Source organism: Pinus tabuliformis, chromosome 4_2 (assembly GCF_031772625.1).
Source record: "Pinus tabuliformis cultivar Carrire ecotype Pingquan chromosome 4_2, CPIR1, whole genome shotgun sequence".
NCBI classification, from domain to species: domain Eukaryota; kingdom Viridiplantae; phylum Streptophyta; class Pinopsida; order Pinales; family Pinaceae; genus Pinus; species Pinus tabuliformis.
In genome coordinates, this window is record NC_142304.1 from 1,074,734,923 (window position 1) to 1,074,756,195 (window position 21,273).

The following is a 21,273-nucleotide window of genomic DNA, read 5'->3' on the forward strand; positions in this document are numbered from 1 at the left end:
TTTTAGATGCCAAAGCTAAGATTCTACAATATTGTTATTTTTTGATAGATACAACTGTCATTGAATCATGGATCGCCCAGCTAGCTTGAGAATTTCGTAGTTGAAGAAAAAATATAATTTTAAAAAGATGGCATAAAATGAAATGGAGCTTAATTTCAGCACTACTGATTAGTTGAAAACAAGAGCTGTAAAACAATGCCATATTCGGCAATGGCCTTGAGATCTGTACCAAATCTGGTGACAGGTGGAAAGAAAAGCCAGAGTGCTGTTATGTAGATGAATGCGAGAGTAATAGGGATTGCAATGAAATTGGGTACTTTTACGTATGGAGACACTTTTCTTCTCAAACCAATTTCAATTGTCAAGCATAATCCGTGTAGAGTAAAGAAAGTTGTAACCTCCCAACTGGCTTTGGTCTCTGTCATGTAATAGAATATTAACTCATGCATTAGTCCAGAAACTACAAACACAAACAACACTGCAACTGCTCGGGCCCAAAGAGGGATCTTCCCTCCAACTTCCTTTGGCTAGTTCTTTTCATTAATTTTCTTGTATAACTTGATGTGGACCTTCCAGCAGAAATACAAGACAAGATCATAAACAGATGGGCGGAAAATTTTGGTAACGATAAGGTTCCACCTCTTACCCTAGAAATCTTGCAGGGATCTCGAAAGATAGGGTTTGTTGAATTGGGGCTCTAATTGCACCCCAAGACAAACATTTGCAAGAGCAGCAAGGAATACCTGTACGATATCCAAAGCTAAGTAAATATGCAAACAGTAAAGCAATACTATAAAACTAGGGGAAAACGAATTCCTGAATGAATATGAATATATAACTACTGATAACAAACATGCTTCCAGAGCTACGTTTCTCAATGTTTTGAATTTGCTTGCTGAGTTGGGTTTGGACCCAAACTCATGAATCTCTATAGGGAGAATGGAGACAGCCATGAAATTCCTTAGATTTAGCATTTTCCATGGCTTTTTTAGAGGACCAACATTGAAAGAAGCATTAGAAGCTTGAAAGCGTTGATCCACATAAACATAAAGGACATAATCCCTCTCATATGCATAGTAGAAACTTGCCATGGCAAAACTATGTACATACCAATGACAGGCAAGACTGCTACAATGCGTGGAAGCCCCCTCGGGAGCTTTGATACAACATAATATGAATAGATTATCCCGCATAAAATGGTACTTGCTATTGCAAAGCTGCTCTTGAGTCTTAAAGCATTCCATGCCAAACATCTTCAAGAACAGGCTCTCCAATAACATCAATGATGGTGGAAGAGCAGATATTCAACGACCTTGAGATTTTATCTGCGGATGCGGATGCACACAACTATAGTTGGTATCCTTGCTGATAAATTCACTGTTATTAGCGTTCTGAAATCATGTGGTATGTTGAAACTCATGGAATTGGGTGTTTAGCTACATGCGCAGGTAATTAAAAATGAACTCCAATCAGATGTCTCAGTTGGGGATGCCATCGTTACCATGTATTCAAAATGTGGAAATATCCGATGTGCACAAGCGGTGTTTGTCAATATGTATCATCAGGATGTCATGTCATGGAATGCTATGATTGCAAGGTATTCTGAGAATGGCCTGAATGAGAACGCTCTAGAATTATTTTGCAAAATGTAAGAAATAGGTGCTATTCCAGACCAGTTCACATTTGCCAGTGCTGTTAAAGCATGTTGTGGTTGTGGTATAGCCCAGACTATAGAACAATAGGGTAAGCAGGTTCATGCCTGTATTGTTAAAACTGGATTCGAATCAGATGTATTTGTTGGCAGTGCCCTGGTAGACATGTATGGGAAATGTGGAACAACGGAAGATGCACAGAATGTGCTCGACAATATGCTTGAACCAAACTTGGTATCATATAATGCAATGGTTGCAGGATTTTAAAGATTGAAGAAGATTTATTGGTATCAAATCTTAATTTCATAGCCAAATGAGTTAGACACTATGAAGTTTATTTTGCAGCTACAATATGTGGTTTTTGGAATGAAGTTTCAGATTAGTGCAGGTTTAGGTCTCAAGTTTTTATGGTATGATTGCATAGCCAGATAGAATAGAATGGGAAAATTTGAAATTGCTCATAGATTCAACTATAAGAGTCTTGTCACCGGTGAATATTTCATGGAAGGTTTCTTGTTTGCTTCTCAAGTAACCATTGGAAGAATTAAAGGTTGAATATTAGGATGGCATCTTCAAAGAAATCTCCTTTAAATTTTTTATTTTTGTAGCACAATATGATGCTCAGAAGTTTTCTCGACTTGATGATATTTCTGGTATAAAGGATAGGTTGAAGAAAAGAGGTTATGCCTGCCACCTGTAAGTGGAATTCCAACTAAGAAAGATGCTGGAATCGAGAAAATGTAACACTTCATAAACTTTGCAAACCTCAACACATAAAGAATATTGAAACATTGCTCCTCATGGATTCTGATCTAGGTAAACTAATGTTCCTCAAGGAAGCCATGTTGTAAAATATGTTTGTTTGTAGTTGACCAAACATATAATTTATTAGACCAGAGCATGCATTTTGGGAGTTGAATATTTTTCTAGATAATGCTGTGTAAAATAAAAAATCAAAGAAACAAAGAATATGGCTACCTGATGTTAGCCATAGGAGAGAATCAAAGAAACGATCATGACCTATCAGATGACAATTATATGCACCCTCAGAAGTCAACGTTTTAAGGATGGTGGAAGAAACACTAGATGCTTTGTTTTTAAATAAATAAATAAACAAATATTGTTATTAATGAAATAATCCAAAAAATAATAAACATAATTTAAATAAAATATATATTATGAATTACGATTATATGTAATGATATAATTAATTTGAATTTTAAAATGTATGAGAGGTTTTTCTAGCAGCTGTGTGAAAAATATAAAACAACAGATGTAGAGGGCCATTATGTGGCTTAAACTATCTTGGGAAAAAACAGTAGGAATGATAGAGGGACTAGCTAATACTAGACCAGACTTGGAGGGGGGCATTGAATCCCCAAAGAAGGGGAAGGTTGTAATGTAACTGATTCCGGGGGATTGAAGCTAAAAAGGGCTATACATATATAACTGAGAATTCCCAATTGATGCGAAAGAGCTGAGTTGGATTGGATTATTATTAATTTAAAAGTTGAATAAACCAGTGATGATAAGAAAAAAAGAGTAACTCACAGAATAGAGTTGTATGTATGTATTATTAATTTGAAAGTTTAATAAACCTGTCAAAAGAAAGGAAGGGTAACCGCAAGATGATAGAAGTGGGAAGTTGGTTCCATTAATGAGTTTGAGCAGCCAATAAATTTATTGGTGGGTTTAATTGACATGTTAAAAACCTTGGATTAAAGCAATGGACGCATAACACAATACAAAGAGACATGCGTACACAGGTAGTTAAGCTGAATCTGAATCTAGAGACATGCGTACATAGGTGGATAGAAATGGTATGGTTAAAATTATGGAGGAGGAAACAGAGCATTAAATGAAAAATTCATTGGTATGGTGGACACATCCAAGGAGGAAACACATGCTCTTAACATAGGAGAACATATCTCCCATTTGACGTGGGTCCCCATTCCCTCCCCGCTACAAAATCTCTTTCCCTACAAAAACTTCCACAGGTTTTTAATTATTTTCTTAATTAATAGTTACAAGCAGGAATCATTTCCTGTGGCTCAAGATGATTTCTGAGGGTCCCAGTGGCAAATCAGTGAATCTGCATTTCCAATCTACAAACGAAACCAGTTCCCAATTCTTGGGCAGTGAATTTGGTAACGCATAAGAGCGTTTGAAGAAATCAAAGAAAACCATTCATGAACAGAATTCCATTGGCTCTTGGGAGGACATCTCCTCCCCAGCAGATTCTCCTTCCCTACAAACACTTCCACAGGTTTTCTTTGTCAATTTTTTTTAATTAATCATTTGAGGCAACAATTATTTTGTGCAGCTGTAGACAGTTCCTAAGGTGCCTCCTGTAGCTGGAGATGGTTCAGATCCACCATCAAGTAGTGGATTGGAAAATCCACACAGGAAATAATTTCCCCACCTAATCAGTAACGGTAGGCCTATGGCCTTTTCATCTTACCAACATGGATCCATCTATTCTTTGAGGAATTAAATTGTATGTATCTGCATTCACTGTCAACTGAGATCATGCTTCTAAGATGCTACTCATTGAGAGACGTGAATGGCTCTGTTTGTATTTGGTTTCAATACCTAAGCTACTTGCTTGCTTTAGAATGCCAAGCTCAATGGAAACTATGAAACAAAGCCACTCTAATTGGGTTATGCCAAAATAAAATATCGCACCCTCTGCATGCTCCATATGACCGAGCATCAAATAGAATATGGTGCTTCTCTCTCTGATCTTTATTTTCAACAAAACCACTAGTCAACATACATATATTTTTGCATAAAGGGTTGTAGGTAGATATCTACGATACTGACTGCACTTTGAAGAATATAATATTTTCTGGAAACATTAGAGATCTAAGCTCTAGTTTATGAGGAATGTTATATAGCACAGGTGTGGATGGGCGGAATTTTTCAGGGATTGAAGAAAAAAATCATGATATATTTCTCCAATCTGATATATTTCTGAATAGCATCTAAATAATGTAATTCCAATTTTGATAAATAAAAGTAAGATTAAAAAAAAAGACCAAAATTGATTTAATTAGATTTGATAAGAAACCACATCCATTAATTTATTTTAGCAAATTTAGTTAATAGACAATTTTGTTTGCTTGGTTATGAATTTAAAGGAATCCTTTAGATTTTGGTGTTCGACAGTTTTAGGAGTCTCCTTAAAAAAAGGAAAGAGTAGGTTGCGAAAACTACTATTTTTGAAAGTAGTCTGTAGAGAGAATAGAAAAGAAAGAACTGCTTTTCATATTGACTTGTCGAGGCTGTCCATGTGTCTCTGCTGAATTTTCTTGCTGAATCTTCCTTAATGAGTTGCGTATTTGACACACATTTTGTCTGTTGTATCAAATAATTTTAACCCACATTTATTAAGCTCTAAAAGGGTAAAAAAAATACAAGATGCAAACCTCAGTCAAAGTTTTTAAAGTTAAAACAAGAAAAAGTTCGAATTACCATTGTTTTGGGTTATTACGAGCTTGCCCCCAAAAGTTTTTGTGAAAGCATTCAAGTAAGACACTTCTAAATAATGACAACTTTCAGGTAAAAGATATCTGCATTGACCTAAAAGAAAACTTCTACGTTTGCAAACTATCAATAAATATTGGCTATGTTTCTACCGTTTACGCTCAAATCTCACAAAATACCCTTACTGTTCTCGAAGACTTATCATAAACATAATGTCTATGAGTTTCAAAAAAATGAACTTAGAAGTTCTGAAATCACTGACGCTAAAAACAACATCTTTGAAGACCTGAAAAGGGGAAAAATCAAAAGCTCAGAGGTTTTTACCAATTTAGGATGCTGTAGTAGTCCCACGCTTCCAACATGTAGGCTTCAAGGTCCAAATTTTGAACCAAGGCTCTGATACCATGTGTAAGACCCTATCCTATGGTCTTCTAACAGATCTATTTCTCTGGAATTTAAATGCAATAAGAGGCAATAATTTACTTTCTTACAAGACTTTTAAATAATGAAAATTTTACCATTTACATTCTAATCCTTATAACTTATAATGAACATTTAATTTTGATAGATTTACATGAGTAATCTATAGAGGAATACCTGTACTGGTGGCTGGTGGAGATGCTTTTGAGTTGCTGCTCATGCTAAATGATCCTCTTGATTAACCCAACTGGATTTACCTCCCACCCAACTAGGAAATAATTCTTAGCCCAGGAAACCTCTACAGGTTCCCTAGCCCTCCGAGCCCAAGTTCAATCAGATGTAGTGTGTGTCCAAGATGAATAATCCAGACCAAGATGAACAATATTTCCCTCCTCTCAACAAACCCAAGAAACCTCCACAGGTTCCTTAGGTCTCCAAGATCACAGCAATCCTAAATTCACAGCCAACCCCCAAAATCCAAACAAGACCCAACACCCCCCCTTTTCTCCCTTCCTCTTTCCCCTTTTATGCCCTTCCTCTCTTCTCCACCTAAACCACCTCCATTAATGTCATTAATTTCTCCTTCATCCTTACAATTGACTTCTCTTCTCCCAAGTAAATCTGAGAGTACATTTGGAAATGGGATACGAATATAAAATTGGGAAATTAAATAGAGAGGACCATGTCTTCTCCCAGGTAAATGTGAGAGTACATTTGGGAATGTGAGATGAATATATATTGATAATTAAATGGAGAGGACCATGTCTTCTCCCAAGTAAATGTGAGAATACATTTGGGAAGGTGATATATATATATATATATATATATATATATATATATATATATATTGATAATTAAATGGAGAGGACCATGTCTTCTCCCAAGTAAATGTGAGAGTACATTTGGGAATGTGAGATATATATATATATATATATATGGAGAGGACCATGTCTTCTCCCAAGTAAATGTGAGAGTACATTTGAGAATGTGAGGTGAATATATATATATATATATATATATATATATATATATATATATATAATTTCAAAAAATGGAAGGAGACCATATCCTCCCTAAGATTCAACTTGATATAACAAGTTGAGAATTTGAATAATAGCAACAATGAATTTTATATTAGTAAATAAATTTATAGTTTCCAAAATGAAGGTATTCACCAATATTTCTCAATATTTTCAGGTGATGTAAACATTAATAAAATTTGCATGATAAGATTTAAGTGGGGCATTACAAAAACTAACCTTGTTTTAGGATGAGAGTAGGATTGAAGAATGATAAGGATACACTGTTGGATAGTTTACTTCATTCAGTATTCTGCTAGTTTAAATTCTCAATTATACTGATCAGCGTCATTTACTGTCTTTGCCATTTCATTTTTAGGTTACTGACTCATGGTGCTAATGAATGTTTATGGAAAACCCTTCAAGTTGATAATTCATCCTTAATTAAGTGGTTGAACATTTCATCTATGCAATGAGTTATTTCTGCATCTCCGTATTTGCTTTCTCTTAGATCAATGAAGTACATACTTACTCAAATGTCATCTCAAGGAGATTTTCTCCCAAAATGGAGAGGCATAGTAACCAAGTATTTCATTTAGTTTTATTTCTGTAATTAGTTAGACATCAATTGCAAATTTCACTTTCAGTTTTAATTCATGATTTGGAAATAATGGTAAAATAGGAATACAAACTTTGTTTTCATTTCTTTCTTAGTTTGCTTCCAAATATTTCTTAGCTCTGTTTTCATTTCTTTCTTAAGCTTTGTTTTCATTTTTAGATTTTGAGCAGTCTTTACGAAAGTTAGATTTAAGTTTTGATAATTACATTGTAAATCATTAGAAATTGAAAGACCAAAAACCCCCCAAAACAACATAAAACACAAAAACAACGAAGTAAGAAGGGTTAGCTAGCACAAACAGTGCACTAGACTTCATCAATTTACGATACTCGGATTGATAATTTATGTAGAGAAATTTAGGACACTAAATTGACTAGACATTTTGGCGCCGTTGCCGGGGAAGTGTAACTAGGTAGTCTTATCTCTTACATTAAAAAAAAAATGATATGAATAGAGAAAGAGACTTTAGGGGTAGATTTATAGCTAGGGGTAGAATTTCAACTCCTACAACACCACCCACTCCACTAGGAACAAGAAGAAACATACCTCCATCTCAAACTCATACTCCCAGCCATAGAACTCATGAAATTCCATGGGAAAAAATCCAGTCAAAAGAACCTCCTACTTCATCTACCAAGTCAGTCCTATGGGAGAAAAGTCTTGAATCTCCAACATCAGGGATAGCCTTTTTCACCTCCACAAGAGAACACATTCTAGTTGAAGAATTAGGAATACATGGTGAGGGAGAAGAAGTAGAACCTCTCTCCCATATCCCATTAACAGAAGAACCAGAAGAGGATAAAGTAACCTTGCAAGTTAAACCTTATACGGACTATGAGGAAACTATAATGGCAGAAGAAGGAGAAGATGGGGAATTCAGTCTATTTGGAGGGGGTAGAGGAAGAGGTAGAGGAAACAATGGGGGAGGTATAGGAAATAATGGAGGAGGCAGAGGAAATAGGGAAATAGATAATTCTTTTGGATTCCCTATAGTGGACGAGGAAACTAATGCCATAATGAAAAATATCTCACCTTCTATCCTCCCAAATTCTATGGGTTGAAAAGTGAAGATCCTGAAACATTCTTATTTGAGTTTTAAGCCTTGTGTAGAACTTATGACTATCTAGAAGACTCTCAAAAACTCAAATTGTTTCCTTCAACACTAAAAGGAGTTGCTTTGAAGTGGTTCATGGGGTTAGTCACTCAGTCCATTAGAACATGGAATGACATGAAAAAAATGTTTTTGGATAGGTATTTGGATTATTGCATGCCTACCAATCACAAAGATGAAGTGTTCAAAATGAGGCAAAGAGAGGATGAAAACTTAGAAGATTTGATTGAGAGATTCAACTATAATTTGAAAAGAGCAAAGATGAACAATTTAGATGAAGAAACCTTGAAATCTCTTTTATTAAAAGCCATTAGAGATGAGTGGATAGATATCCTTAACATAATGGGGAAGGGAGATATCTCTCAACTCCCATTAAATGATATAGGAGAATTATATGTTCATCTCTCAAGAGGGAAATCCAAAACTAGGAAAGCTCCAAGAGATCCTTCTCTTGTGGGAGTAAACAAATCTGCAACGGGATCTGTAAGTAGGGCAGAAATTGGTAATATGCTTGATGAATTTAAAAATGACATTCTAGGGAGCCTTAGTGAGCAATTAGACACCCTTAAAATACAAAACAAGTAGAAAACCGAGGCTGATGCTTTAGCCATTTTTTGTCCAAAATGCAGAAAAAAACATGCTCTAAGGGAATGCCCTTTAGTTGCAAAAATTGTAGAAACTTTTATGATTTGCTCAGAAAGCCATGAGACCAAGGGTTGTCCTTCAATCCCATGTCTTAAGGTTGTCTTTCAAGAGGAAACAATCTCAAATTCTACAGAACCTCTTTGTTTTTTTGCTAGAAGACCTTGGAAGGGGCCACAAAATCAGGGATTTAACAATCAAATGTATCTTCAGCCCCCACCAAACTATAATTCTTGGTAGCAACCTTGGCCTCAACCTCAATCTCAATCTCAATCTTGGGCACAAGGAGTACAAAATCCTTATGGGATATTTTCTCAATATTACCAATATCCTCCATCATATCAAAATTATCGTCCCCCACACATTCCACAACAAAATCAACAGCCACAACTTCAAAATCAGAACACTCAACTTTCATTACCATTTCCACAACAAATTCCACAACAAAACCTGCAACAAAACCAAAGTCCTCAACTCTTACTGCCATTTCAGCAGAAACCAAATCAGTTACTTGCCCAACCATTACCAAACCCCAACAATAAAAACCCCCAGAATGCTTACATGGTAGAAGGATAATAATTTCCAACTTACATGATTACTCCTCTAGATCTTAATGATGATCAACTAAGATCTGGTAGGATATTAGAAAATGAAAGACCTTCTGTAGTTATTCAGGAACAGGACAATTCTGAGGAAGATTCTTTAAAAGTTAATAAAAGTTTTGAGGGAACATCCCTCCAAAACCAAAATATCAGAAAAGAAAAACAAAAAGAATGAGTGAACACAACTCCTATCATTGAGCAACCAACATCTACTTCTACACCTCCCTTTCCTGAAAGACTACAAATTGATAGAGGAGTAGAAAAGCAGATTATGTTGCCCAATTATGATTTTCTAGATGAATTGAAGAATGTCTGTATCAAAATCCCTTTGCTACAAGCCATTAAAGAAATTCCAATTCTAGCCAAAACAATAAAGGAGTTGAGCATAAAGAAACCAGGGAGAAAAGCAAAAGAAACAAAAAGAATTCACCTGGTAGGAAAAATAGCAGACATAATGATGGGAAGAATTTCCATACAAAAATATGTGGATCCAGGAAGTCCACTTTTGAAAACACATATCAATGGAGTTGAAATTCCAAATACATTGATTGACTTAGGGGCAGCGATAAACATCATGAGTAAACAAACTATGGAGCAGCTTAAGCTTCCTAATCTTCTCTACACACCTACCTTACTGCAACTAGTAGATAGATCAGTAATCAAACCAGATGGTGTGTTAGAAGATATTTCAGTATCCTTAGATTCTTGGGAATATACTGTTGATTTCATGATCTTAACTCCCAAGAACAATCTAGGAGGACATCCACTCATATTAGGAACACCTTGGTTGGCCACAACTGATGCTTTTATTAGCTATAGATATGGTGACATGTATATTTATGATGGTAATTCAACAAAGAGATTTACTCTATGTCCTCCAACAAAAGCAATCACAAAAACAGATGATAAAGAATGGATTGATGATGAAGATGATATTCAGCCTCTCTTTACTGTTTCAGAAATTAGTGAAGATAGTCAAATTTTAAATACATTGGAAAATTTTGAAGCATCTTCAAAATATGACCATGAGAAATTTAAAGAAGAATCTAATATTGAATATTTGTCATCTAGGTAGATGTCTCTCTATTCTATGGAAGAGTTTGGTAGCTCTACAATTGAAATCTTTCCAGGTAGGACATTGAACATAAACAAAAACTTGGAGAAACTACAACAAGAAGAGCTAATCAAAACATTACAAAAACATTCTGCTGCATTTGCATGGGAATACACCGAAATGAAAGGCATTGATCCTAAGACTTGTATCCATCACGTCTATATTGAGGAAAAATGTAGACCTATCAGACAACCTCAGAGAAGGATGAATCCAAATCTTAGAGAGATTGTGAAAGAAGAGCTCCAAAATTTACTAAATATAAATTTCATTTACCCAATTTCAGATAGCCAATGGGTTTCTCCTTTGGTAATTGTGCCTAAAAATAATGGTAAATGGAGGGTGTGTATTGATTACTGAGAATTGAATAAAGCAACCCTTAAAGATCATTTTCCTTTGCCTTTTATAGATCAAGTGTTAGATACATTAGCAGGTAAGAATTATTTCTCATTCTTGGATGGTTTTAGTGGCTATAATCAAATTCAGGTAGCATCTGAAGATCAAGATAAGACCACATTTAGTTGTCCATGGGGAACTTGTGCCTACCCAGTACTTCCTTTTGGGTTATGTAATGCACTTGCAACATTCCAAAGAGCAGTATTAGGAATTTTTTTTTTTGATCTGATACATGATTGTGTAGAGGCTTATATGGATGATTTTACAGTCTATGGAAATACATTTGAAGAAGTTTTGGAAAATTTGGAAAAAGTTCTTAAAAGATGTAAAAAAACAAACCTTTCACTATGCCATGAAAAATGTTTTATGATGTTTACATAAGGTATTGTTTTAGGACATCACATTTCAGGAGATGTGATTAAAGCTGACAAATCTAAAGTTGAAGTCAACTCTAAATTATCAATTCCAAATTGCCAAAAGGATGTTAGAAGTTTTCTAGGATTTACAGGATACTATAGAAGATTTATAGAAAACTTCACTAAAATAGCATCCCCACTCTTCAAATTGCTTACCAAAGATTGTGAATTCAATTGGAATTTTGATTGCCAGTTGGCATTTGAAACCTTAAAAACACAAATTTCTGAAGCACCCATTTTAAGAGGTCCAAATTGGAAACTCCCTTTCCATACTTCAACAGATGCTTCAGATACAACTCTGGGAGCTGTACTAGGAAAAAAGATATGATTCCTTATGCCATTTACTATACAAGTAAGAATTTGAATCCCACTGAGTTAAATTATACTGTGATTGAAAAAGAATTTTTAGCTATTGTTCTTGCAATTAACAAGTTCAGACACTATATAACAGGCTATGAAACCTTTGTTCATACAAATCACTTTGCAATTAGATATTTAATGAATAAACCTATTACTAATGGCAAAGTTACAAGATGGATTTTACTTTTGCAAGAATTCAACATCACTGTGCTAGATAGACCTGGAAAACAAAACATAGTTGTTGATTTCTTGTCTAGGATTCAAAATATCAAAGAACATTCTCTGGTTGAAGGTAAGTTTCTTGATGAATATCTTTTTGCAATAACTAGTCAAACTCCTTGGTTTGAAGATATTGCTAACTATTTAGTCACAGGGAAGTTACCTTCACATTTTTTTCCTAGAGAAAAAAGAAAAATTATTCAGCTAAGTGCAAGATATTCATGGATCACTAACGAATTGTATAAAACAGGCCCAGATCTTATGATCAAAAGATGTGTCAGGGAAGTGTTGTGGCCACCAACAACCCCCCTTTTTGTTTGGAATTAGCAATAACACCAAGCAAATGGGGACCCTTAATAAAAATCCAAAAAACATTTTATGAAAATTTTTTGTTTTCAACTCCTTAAAGCTGTATCGCATCGCGAGAAGAGAATGAAACATTTTCCTATGAGCATAATAAATTGCGAAGAAGCGACGCGAAATTCATCCCATCGCATACGTTATGAAGCGCTCTTAAAATGAAAAATCTTAAGAAATCTCCGACGGCTGATATGCGATGTCGCATATCGCAACATCGCGTAAGCAACACACAATGATTGAATGACTAAGCGCGATCTGCGATCTACGATCTGCGATCTGCGATGAATGCGATCTACGATGAATGCGATTTGCGATAAATGCGATCATGAATTTCTGCGATGACACATATTGACGACGCGATCCGTGATGCTGCGATGCGAGTCGCAGAAATCACCCATCGCAAATTTTCCTCGGTGCAGTATTCAAGGAAAGCTGTTCGTAAACCAAAATTGGGCGCGCGCCTAAAAAAAATTAATGAATGTACGCCAAAGTATTCAAGAAGGACAGTTTTGTGTTTTTCGAAGAGTCAGTTCGTTATGGGTGTCATGATTATGCATTCATAAGAGCTTAAAGCTTTCATGTCAATCTTTATTATCATTACTCTTTTCCTTTGCGTAAACTATAAGACAGGAAATAACATAAAGCAATGTGCAGGAAACATCTAAGGAAAAGGGGAAAGCGTAAATGCTCGGAGAACAGAGAAGAGATGCCTTCGTAGACGGATGCCGCATGCAACAGGACCACAGATTCTAGAGTATCACTCAACAGATGATGATGTCAATAGGCCATACAAAACTCAGAGTCAAAGGCGCACAAAAGCAACATGTTCACAAAAGATCCTGAAGCTTATGCCCGGTAAAGGAAAAAGGGCACTAAAGAAGGAAAACGCACCAGAAAAGTCCGAAACAAAGAACGGAGGCAGTTTTCGGTGCAGAAAATTGTTCAGAGAGCAAAGTCCCTAACTTGTTCAGTCATTCGCAAGGCCGAAAATCGAAATAGCAAAAGCAGAATCAGTTTGCGAGAAATTTGGGTTATTACCAAGTGTACACGCAGTAAATACACCCAGCCAGAGAAAGATTCTCGAAAATATCTTCTAGTTTACCAGAAAGTGGTGCCAGCGCTTGTTATTTCTATTTTCATAGCTCAAACGAAAGCAGAAGGCGACTAGCCGACTCTTCCCAGGCGAATGTTGCATGCTTGCAGCACTAAGGAGCAAATACAGAAATGGTTAGGAATTGGATTCAATTTTTAGAAATAGTTTTGCTTTAGCAGAAGGGCGGTCATTTAAAACCATATCCTAAATTTATGTAATTAAGTTAATTAGTTAGCAGTATTTAAACCCTTCTCAGGCATTAGGAGAAGGGTCCAGAAATTTGTCAAAAAACTTGTCCTCAGAACATGCACTTTTGCACCCTTGGAGGGGGTTTTGATGAATGGATGGATCAAGGTTTATTAATGTTTGCATTTGATATCTGCTACTGATGTTGCACTTCTGTACTCTTAGTAGATGTTAGAGCAAGGAGAGATAAATCATTGTTGCTTGAAGCTTATGAGTGGAACCAGTCATAAATGGTACTTTTATCTCTTGACCGTTTCTGTTTATATTCTTAAAGTGATATACATTTTTCAGTTGTTTATATGTTACTGCATGAATTTATGAGTTACCATTTGGCACTTTTGTACGGTGGAGTCATTTATTTATGTTTGATATATGAATAACTTATTATGCGATATGCTGTTCACAACTGTTTTGCCTAACTTTTTATGCAAAGTGGTTTATCTTAATTGATTTCTATTCTTATGATAGCTGAATGATCTTTATTACCAGTTATTGTTTGAAATCTCTTTAGATTGCATAATAGAAGAAATACACCCCGGGTTAGTGTAGATTAGATCTGTTGTTTCTCATTAGATTACAATAGCATAGAGTTAGTTTAAAAGTTTGAATTAAATTAGCTTTAAGTACTCTTAGATACACATCATCCAACTACACCCACACATACACCCTTAGATTGGGAAACTGGTCCCATTATCCCCAGTCGGACCCGCTATACCAAATGGATAAGGAGCTGCCAACCAAGGTCCGAACCGGGTGGGTATCCCCCTTGTTGTGGGTATCCAGCCTCAGGGATCATCCTCTGCACTTTCATTTACTAGCAGCTCAACGATGGCCCAGTCTCCATGGAACAATCCTGGGGCAGTTTTAATGCCTCCACCCCTGAGCCAAATACCGGCCCATCCTGAGAAATGGCTACCCAAATTCAATCCAGAAGCAGGCATGCTAGCTGAAGAGCACATTAACAATTTCATGCTTTCTGTCAATCTCAACGGAGTTACCAACGAGGATGCTGTTGTCCAGATTTTTCCCTATACAATGCAAGGAACAACCGGGTCATGGTACTTTTCATTACCCTCCGGGTCTATCACAAGTTGGGACATTTTTCAAAGTCAATTCCTTACCAAGTTTGGTGATGACAGATCAACGACAACGTTAATTAATGACCTATCCAATCTTAAAGCCGAGGCTAGAGAACCCATCAAAGATTTCAATTTATGGTTCAATAAAATCCTCAACAAAATTCCCACTGCTTCCCAACCCAGCGAAGAAGTACGATGTGAATGGTATATTAAGGCCTTACCATCAAACTTAGCAATCTCCGTGGATAGGGCAAATAAAAAAACCTTAGTTGAAAACCTAACAGAGGCGATAACAGTAGAGAAACACGTAGTAGCCTTGGAAACGAGATCTGCGATAGAGGAACGCAAATCTAAAAAAGTCACCTTCAAGGAAGACTCCAAGAAGAAACAAACGAAAGATCCTTTCGATTTAGAAGGATTGCAAAAAGTATTAAAAACCATGTCCAATGAGATGCTTGACATAAAAAAAAAGTGGCAGAAACTTCTTCAAAAAAGCCCTACAGAGCTTTTAAAAGAGGCCCTTCAATGGATGTGAAACCACCCAACGCTATCTCAAATGTCGAATCCAAAGAAGAGGAAGAAGAAGAGAGAACCACTGAAGGGCAGACCGATGATGAAGAAGTTGTGGAACTACAAGGAATGTGGGATTTCATCCTCCCACAAGAAGAAGATCAAGAAGCATTTCCAGTTAGCACGCGAAGAAAAAATCAAATTGATCCTCCCCAAACTACCCCTAAACAGAAGGGCGCAAACCCTGCAGCAAAAGATAAAGTCGCAACAAAGAGAACAACCGCTAAAGCGACTCAATCTAGCCCAGTCCAACCAGATCAAACACCTCCATCAAGAACACTGATAGTGTCGGATGAAATGGAATACAATATTATCGATGACATGAAAAAGACTAGGGCTAATATCACCCTTTATGAATTGAGAAAATTGAAACATCAACAGAAGATAATGATGAAAGAATTACATGCCGTGCCTACTACATCTTTGCCTACATCTATAGCTTCCCACAACATGGGAAGACCTCCGACCAACACGATCAATAAGATTGATCCAAATGACATCGCCTTGATTGGAGGAAGATCAAGGTCTCACACTCCCCCTTTTCTTCTCACTTATGAAATTTTCAATAAAAATGTGCACAATTGTTTGGTAGATTCTGGGGCTTCAACGAATATTTTACCCAGATCAATATGTGCCAAGTTGAATGTTCAACCACAAAAATCCACAGTGCGCATAGTTCAGCTTGATCGATCTCAAGTCGAAGTGATTGGTGAACTTAATCAAGTGACCATAAGATTTTCTTCTAACCCGAAGGTATGTCAGGTTATTGACATTCTAGTAGCTGATATCCCAGAATTCTATGGCTTAATTCTTAGCAGGGATTGGTCTGAAAAACTCCATGGATACTTCTCAACCGACTGGTCGCACATGTGGTTACCCTACAATGGTAAACCGAATCAAATAAAGGTTGAACGAGAGTTACACCAGAAGTACATAGTAACGGAATTGGAGGGAGAAAATGAAGCAATAGCATACAACAGCAATATCATAGGCAATTACTCGGTAGATTCTTTCCTTGGAAATTTCAATGCTCATACATCACCTTACTTAGAAAATTCAGTTTTGTCCCAAGTCGAAATTTTTTCCCAAACTGATAATTCAAAGTGTGTTAATTTTGTAGACAAACCTGTAAATACATCTTTGTTTTTGAAATTATATTTTGATGGCTCTAAATCTAACGAAGGAGCAGGAGCAGGATGCGTTCTGATTAGTCCAGAAGGAAATAAGACCATGCTTACGTGCAGACTTGAATTCGATTGCACAAACAATACAATGAATATGAGGCCTTGGTGCAAGGCCTATACAAAGCAATCGGGTTGAACGTCAAGTATCTTCAAGTCTTCGGAGACTCTGAGATTGTCGTCAAACAGGTATGTAACACCATACATTGCCTATCAGGTCATTTGAAACACTATCAATCTTTAGTACAAGATCTGACAGAGAATTTCATAGCATTTAATATTTCGTCAATCCCAAGACTCCAAAACGCGAGTGCAGACCTTTTAGCTAACGTAGCCTCTAGACTTATTCCCTCCGAAGATTTTAGTCCAGATAGATTCTCAATAGAATTAATCTTTAGACCGTCCATCCCTGACAACATTAGAAATTGGAGAGTATTCAATGACGATCCTGATATTGTAAATTTCCTCACTTTTGAAGGATCCTACTCCAATCAAATAATTGACGAAGACCATCACGATCGACAAATACAACAAGATAGCACTGATAATGCTATACCTAAATCGGTGGTTAAGTTGGAAGACTTATACGATTTGAAAGTCGGTTTAAAAGGTCTACCAATTCTAAGCTCTACAGTTCAACTCTGAACTACGAATTAGTAAACCTAGGAACCGATGATAAACCACAAAACGTTAATCTAGGCCACGGCCTAGCCCCTGAAGAAAAACTAGCGTACATTTGTCTTTTGAGACAATACAAAAATGTTTTTTCCTGGAATTACGATGAGCTGAAGACATACGACGCTTCTATCATTCAAGATACTATCCCTATGATTGACAACGAAAAACCTGTCCAACAGAAACTCAGAAAAATCCACCCCAATTTAGAAAATTAGATAAAAACTGAGCTAAATAAGTTATTAAAAGCCAGAATAATTTTCCCCGTCAGACATTCCAAATGGGTCTCCAATATGGTACCCTTTAGAAAGAAAAACGGAGATATTAGAATCTGCATCGATTTTCAGAATCTCAACAAAGCCTGTCAAAAAGACAATTTTCCCCTCCCACCTATGGAGCAGATATTACAGGGAGTAACAGGCTCAGAACTAATGTCTTTTTTGGATGGATTTTCAGGATACAATCAAGTGCTGGTACATCCCGATGATCAGTTAAAAACCACATTCCGAACTAAATGTGGCACATATGCATATCGGAAGATGCCATTTGGTTTGATCAATGCCGGTGCTACATTTCAGAGAGCCATGGACATCGCATTCAAGGGTTTAGTCAATAAATCTATAGTAATTTATTTGGATGATATAACAGTGTACTCCAAGAAGCGAAGCGACCATCTCAAAGACTTGAAACAAATCTTTCAACGATGTTTAAGGTATGGAATTTCACTTAACCCAAAGAAATCTTTTTTCGCATTAAGTGAAGGAAAACTTCTAGGATTCATAGTGTCAAAATCTGGTATTCACATTGAGCCTGACAGAATCAAAGAAATTTCTGAAATATCCCTACCTCATAATAAAAAAGCCATGAAATCTTTCCTTGGTCAAATCAATTTTGTGAAGAGATTTGTCCCAGATTTTTCACGAATTGTTTCTCCTTTGCAAACCATGATTAAAAAGAATTCAAATTTTAAATGGGGTTAAGATGAGCATGAAGCATTCAACCTGATCAAACAAGCTATCATTAACGCTCCATCTTTAGCAACCCCGAATTTTTCAGAATCCTTTATCTTATACACATTTGCCTCAGAGAAATCATATGCCGCGATTCTAACTCAAGCAAATCAAGAGAAAGCGGAAGCTCCAATTGCATTTTTAAGCTCGAATTTACAAGGTGCTGAACTCAACTATTCAGACGTGGAGAAACAGGCATATGCTGTTTTCAAAGCGGTCAAATATTTCAGACCTTTCTTACTTAAAACCCATACTAAGGTCATAGTACCGTTTCCAGCGGTAAGAAATCTTCTAGTACAGAAGGATGTGGGTGAAAAAAGAGCAAATTGGATCACTGCTTTACAAGAATACAACCTTGAGATCAAACCAGCAAGCATTGTGAGAGGTCAAGGCTTCTGCAAAATGTTGGCTGGAGCATCGCAAATTCCTGAAAATTCATCTAAAGAGGTACAAATGTATGAGGTAAGCCTAAACGATGCAGAATAATTATATGCTGGCACCATTTATTATCTTAAGAACGGGTATGCTCCATCACACCTGGATCACACCAAGAAAAGAGCTCTGAGATTGAAAGCTAAACAATATCAGCTCATAAATGATGTTCTGTTTAAAAGGAATTACGATTCTGTGCTTCTTAGGTGTCTTGAGAAAACTGAAGCCGAAAAGGTTTTGCAGGAACTCCACGATGGACCAGAAGACGTACACTATGCTGGAGACACTACTGCACATAAAATCTTACGTGAAGGATATTATTGGCCCACGCTATTCAAAGACTCACACAGTTGCGTGAGGAAATGCCAAGTCTGCCAAACTACTGCAGGGAGACAAAAGAAACTGTCCATGCCACTACAGCCGGTAAACATCGAGCAACCATTCAGTCAGTGGGGCTTGGACATAATAGGTGAGATCGTTCCTCACTCTTCTAAGCAGCATAGATACATCCTCACGGCAACAGATTATTTTACTAAATGGGTAGAAGCAGTTCCTCTCAAGACAGCTAATTCTGAAAACATCATTGAATTCATAGATCAATTTATAAGCACTAGGTTTGGATTGCCAACGACTTTAATGTTTGATAATGCCTCATACTTTTCTGGAAATGCAATGACTGAGTTTGCACTTAAAAGAGGGTTCAAACTGAAATATTCGGCCAACTACTATCCGCAAGGTAATGGATTGGCTGAGTCAACAAATAAAAACCTAATCAGGATTATTAAAAGAACAGTTGACCATAACCAAAAGAATTGGCATAAGACTTTGGTAAATGCTTTATGGGCAGATAGAATAACGAAGAAAGCTTCAATCGGCACTTCTCCCTTTAATTTAGTTTATGGGAAGGAAGTGGTTCTCCCAACTCACTTAGTGATCCCCTCCTTGTCTTTAGTACAATACATCGATGAAGTATCTACTTCCTCCTTACAGTTAAGACAAATGGAAATAATTAAGTTAGAAGAACGATGAGAACAAGCTAAGAAAACCCATGCTCATCACCAAGTGCTAATAAAATCCTCTTTTGATTCAAGCATAATGACCAAAAAAAAAAATTTCAGATGGGAGATCTAGTTTTGAAATGGGATAAGGCTCATGAAGAAAAGGGCAAACATACAAAATTTCAGAAGATGTGGCTTGGTCCTTTTCAGATTGTAGAAGTCATAGGCCCATCAACGTTTGTGTTGCAGGATTTAGCAGGTAGAAGGGATTCTTTGCCTATTAATGGACAAATCCTTAAAATATATTTTCCATAGAAGATTATTCTTCTATTTTGTAGGATAGTTTTAGTTTTTTCTTTTCTTTCTTATAAATAAAACCAGTTGTAGATGGTTACTACAGGGGTTCACAAAAAAAGACACCAATTCTCTATCAGATTTTGATTTTTTTCGCTTGTACAAATAGTAAAAATTTTCAAAAATCTGATCTTTATTATTGACAGATAGAGTTAACTTTAGCCTAGATATGATACTAGTTTCAACTTCAAAAAATTTGATGAAAGCAACCTTTGGCAAAAAATTGTTTTATATCAGCACAATGAAAGGTATCAATAATAAAATAAAGATTCTCTGTAAAAACTGCTGTTTTCAAACTCTATTATTGTCGTCCAGAGCTTTCTTAAGGAAAAACAATGATTTCCTCCCTGCTAAAGAAAATCGCAGCATTCAGAGGAACAATCCGAGAAAACACTATATCTCAAAGAATAAGAGGTCTCATCACGAGCCGGCTTATCATGATCACAGATATTATAACTTGCTGACTTTGCCAATACTGTCCACCAAAACAGGGCAACGACTCAAGATTGTTGCAATCAAAAGACAAGGGGTCTCATCACGAGCCAGCTTGTTCAACAAAAGTGTAAATCAAGTGAATGATTGTGTCATAATTTGGCCACCAAACCAAGACATTGTTCTTTAGAGAATAAAAAAGGAAAAAGTGTCAAAATGGGTTTTTCTCTGAAAAGTTGTAAATAGCCTTAAGCAGGATAAAGGATCAATGCTGGGTAACAGGTAACCTTGTCAAGGCTATGGACGCCTGCTAGCAGCAGAGGCTCTACCTACGACAAATGAGCATATTTTAAAAAGCCAGCACACAGAGAAGACCTTATTTTATCTTTAAAAAGACCAAGTAAGGGCTGATGTAAATACAAGGACTAAGCCTGAGGAAGCAAACAATTGGAATAGAAAAAGGTTGAAACAAAATATCATTGATAGGATAAGGCATAATGTACCCTATCTGTCCATAACAAAATTTATACTTATGAAAATTTTTCTGCTTTGGAAGTTAAAATTCAATAGAAAAGCAGAGATAACTGGTTCTTCCCAGTGAATCGCCATTGTTGTGGCCACCAACAACCCCCCTTTTTGTTTGGTATTAGCAATAACACCAAGCAAATGGGGACCCTTAATAAAAATCCAAAAAACATTTTATGAAATTTTTTTGTATTCAACTCCTTAAAGCTATATCGCATCGCGAGAAGAGAATGAAACGTTTTCCTATGAGCATAATAAACTGCGA

The 21,273-nt window shown here is 36.3% G+C and overlaps 1 pseudogene; it reads right to left on the reverse strand.

The window, feature by feature from the left end:
- Positions 1-161: 161 nt before the first annotated feature.
- LOC149173368 (acyl-CoA--sterol O-acyltransferase 1 pseudogene) lies at positions 162-1,495 on the reverse strand (annotated as a pseudogene).
- Between the last annotated feature and the right edge of the window lie 19,778 nt (positions 1,496-21,273).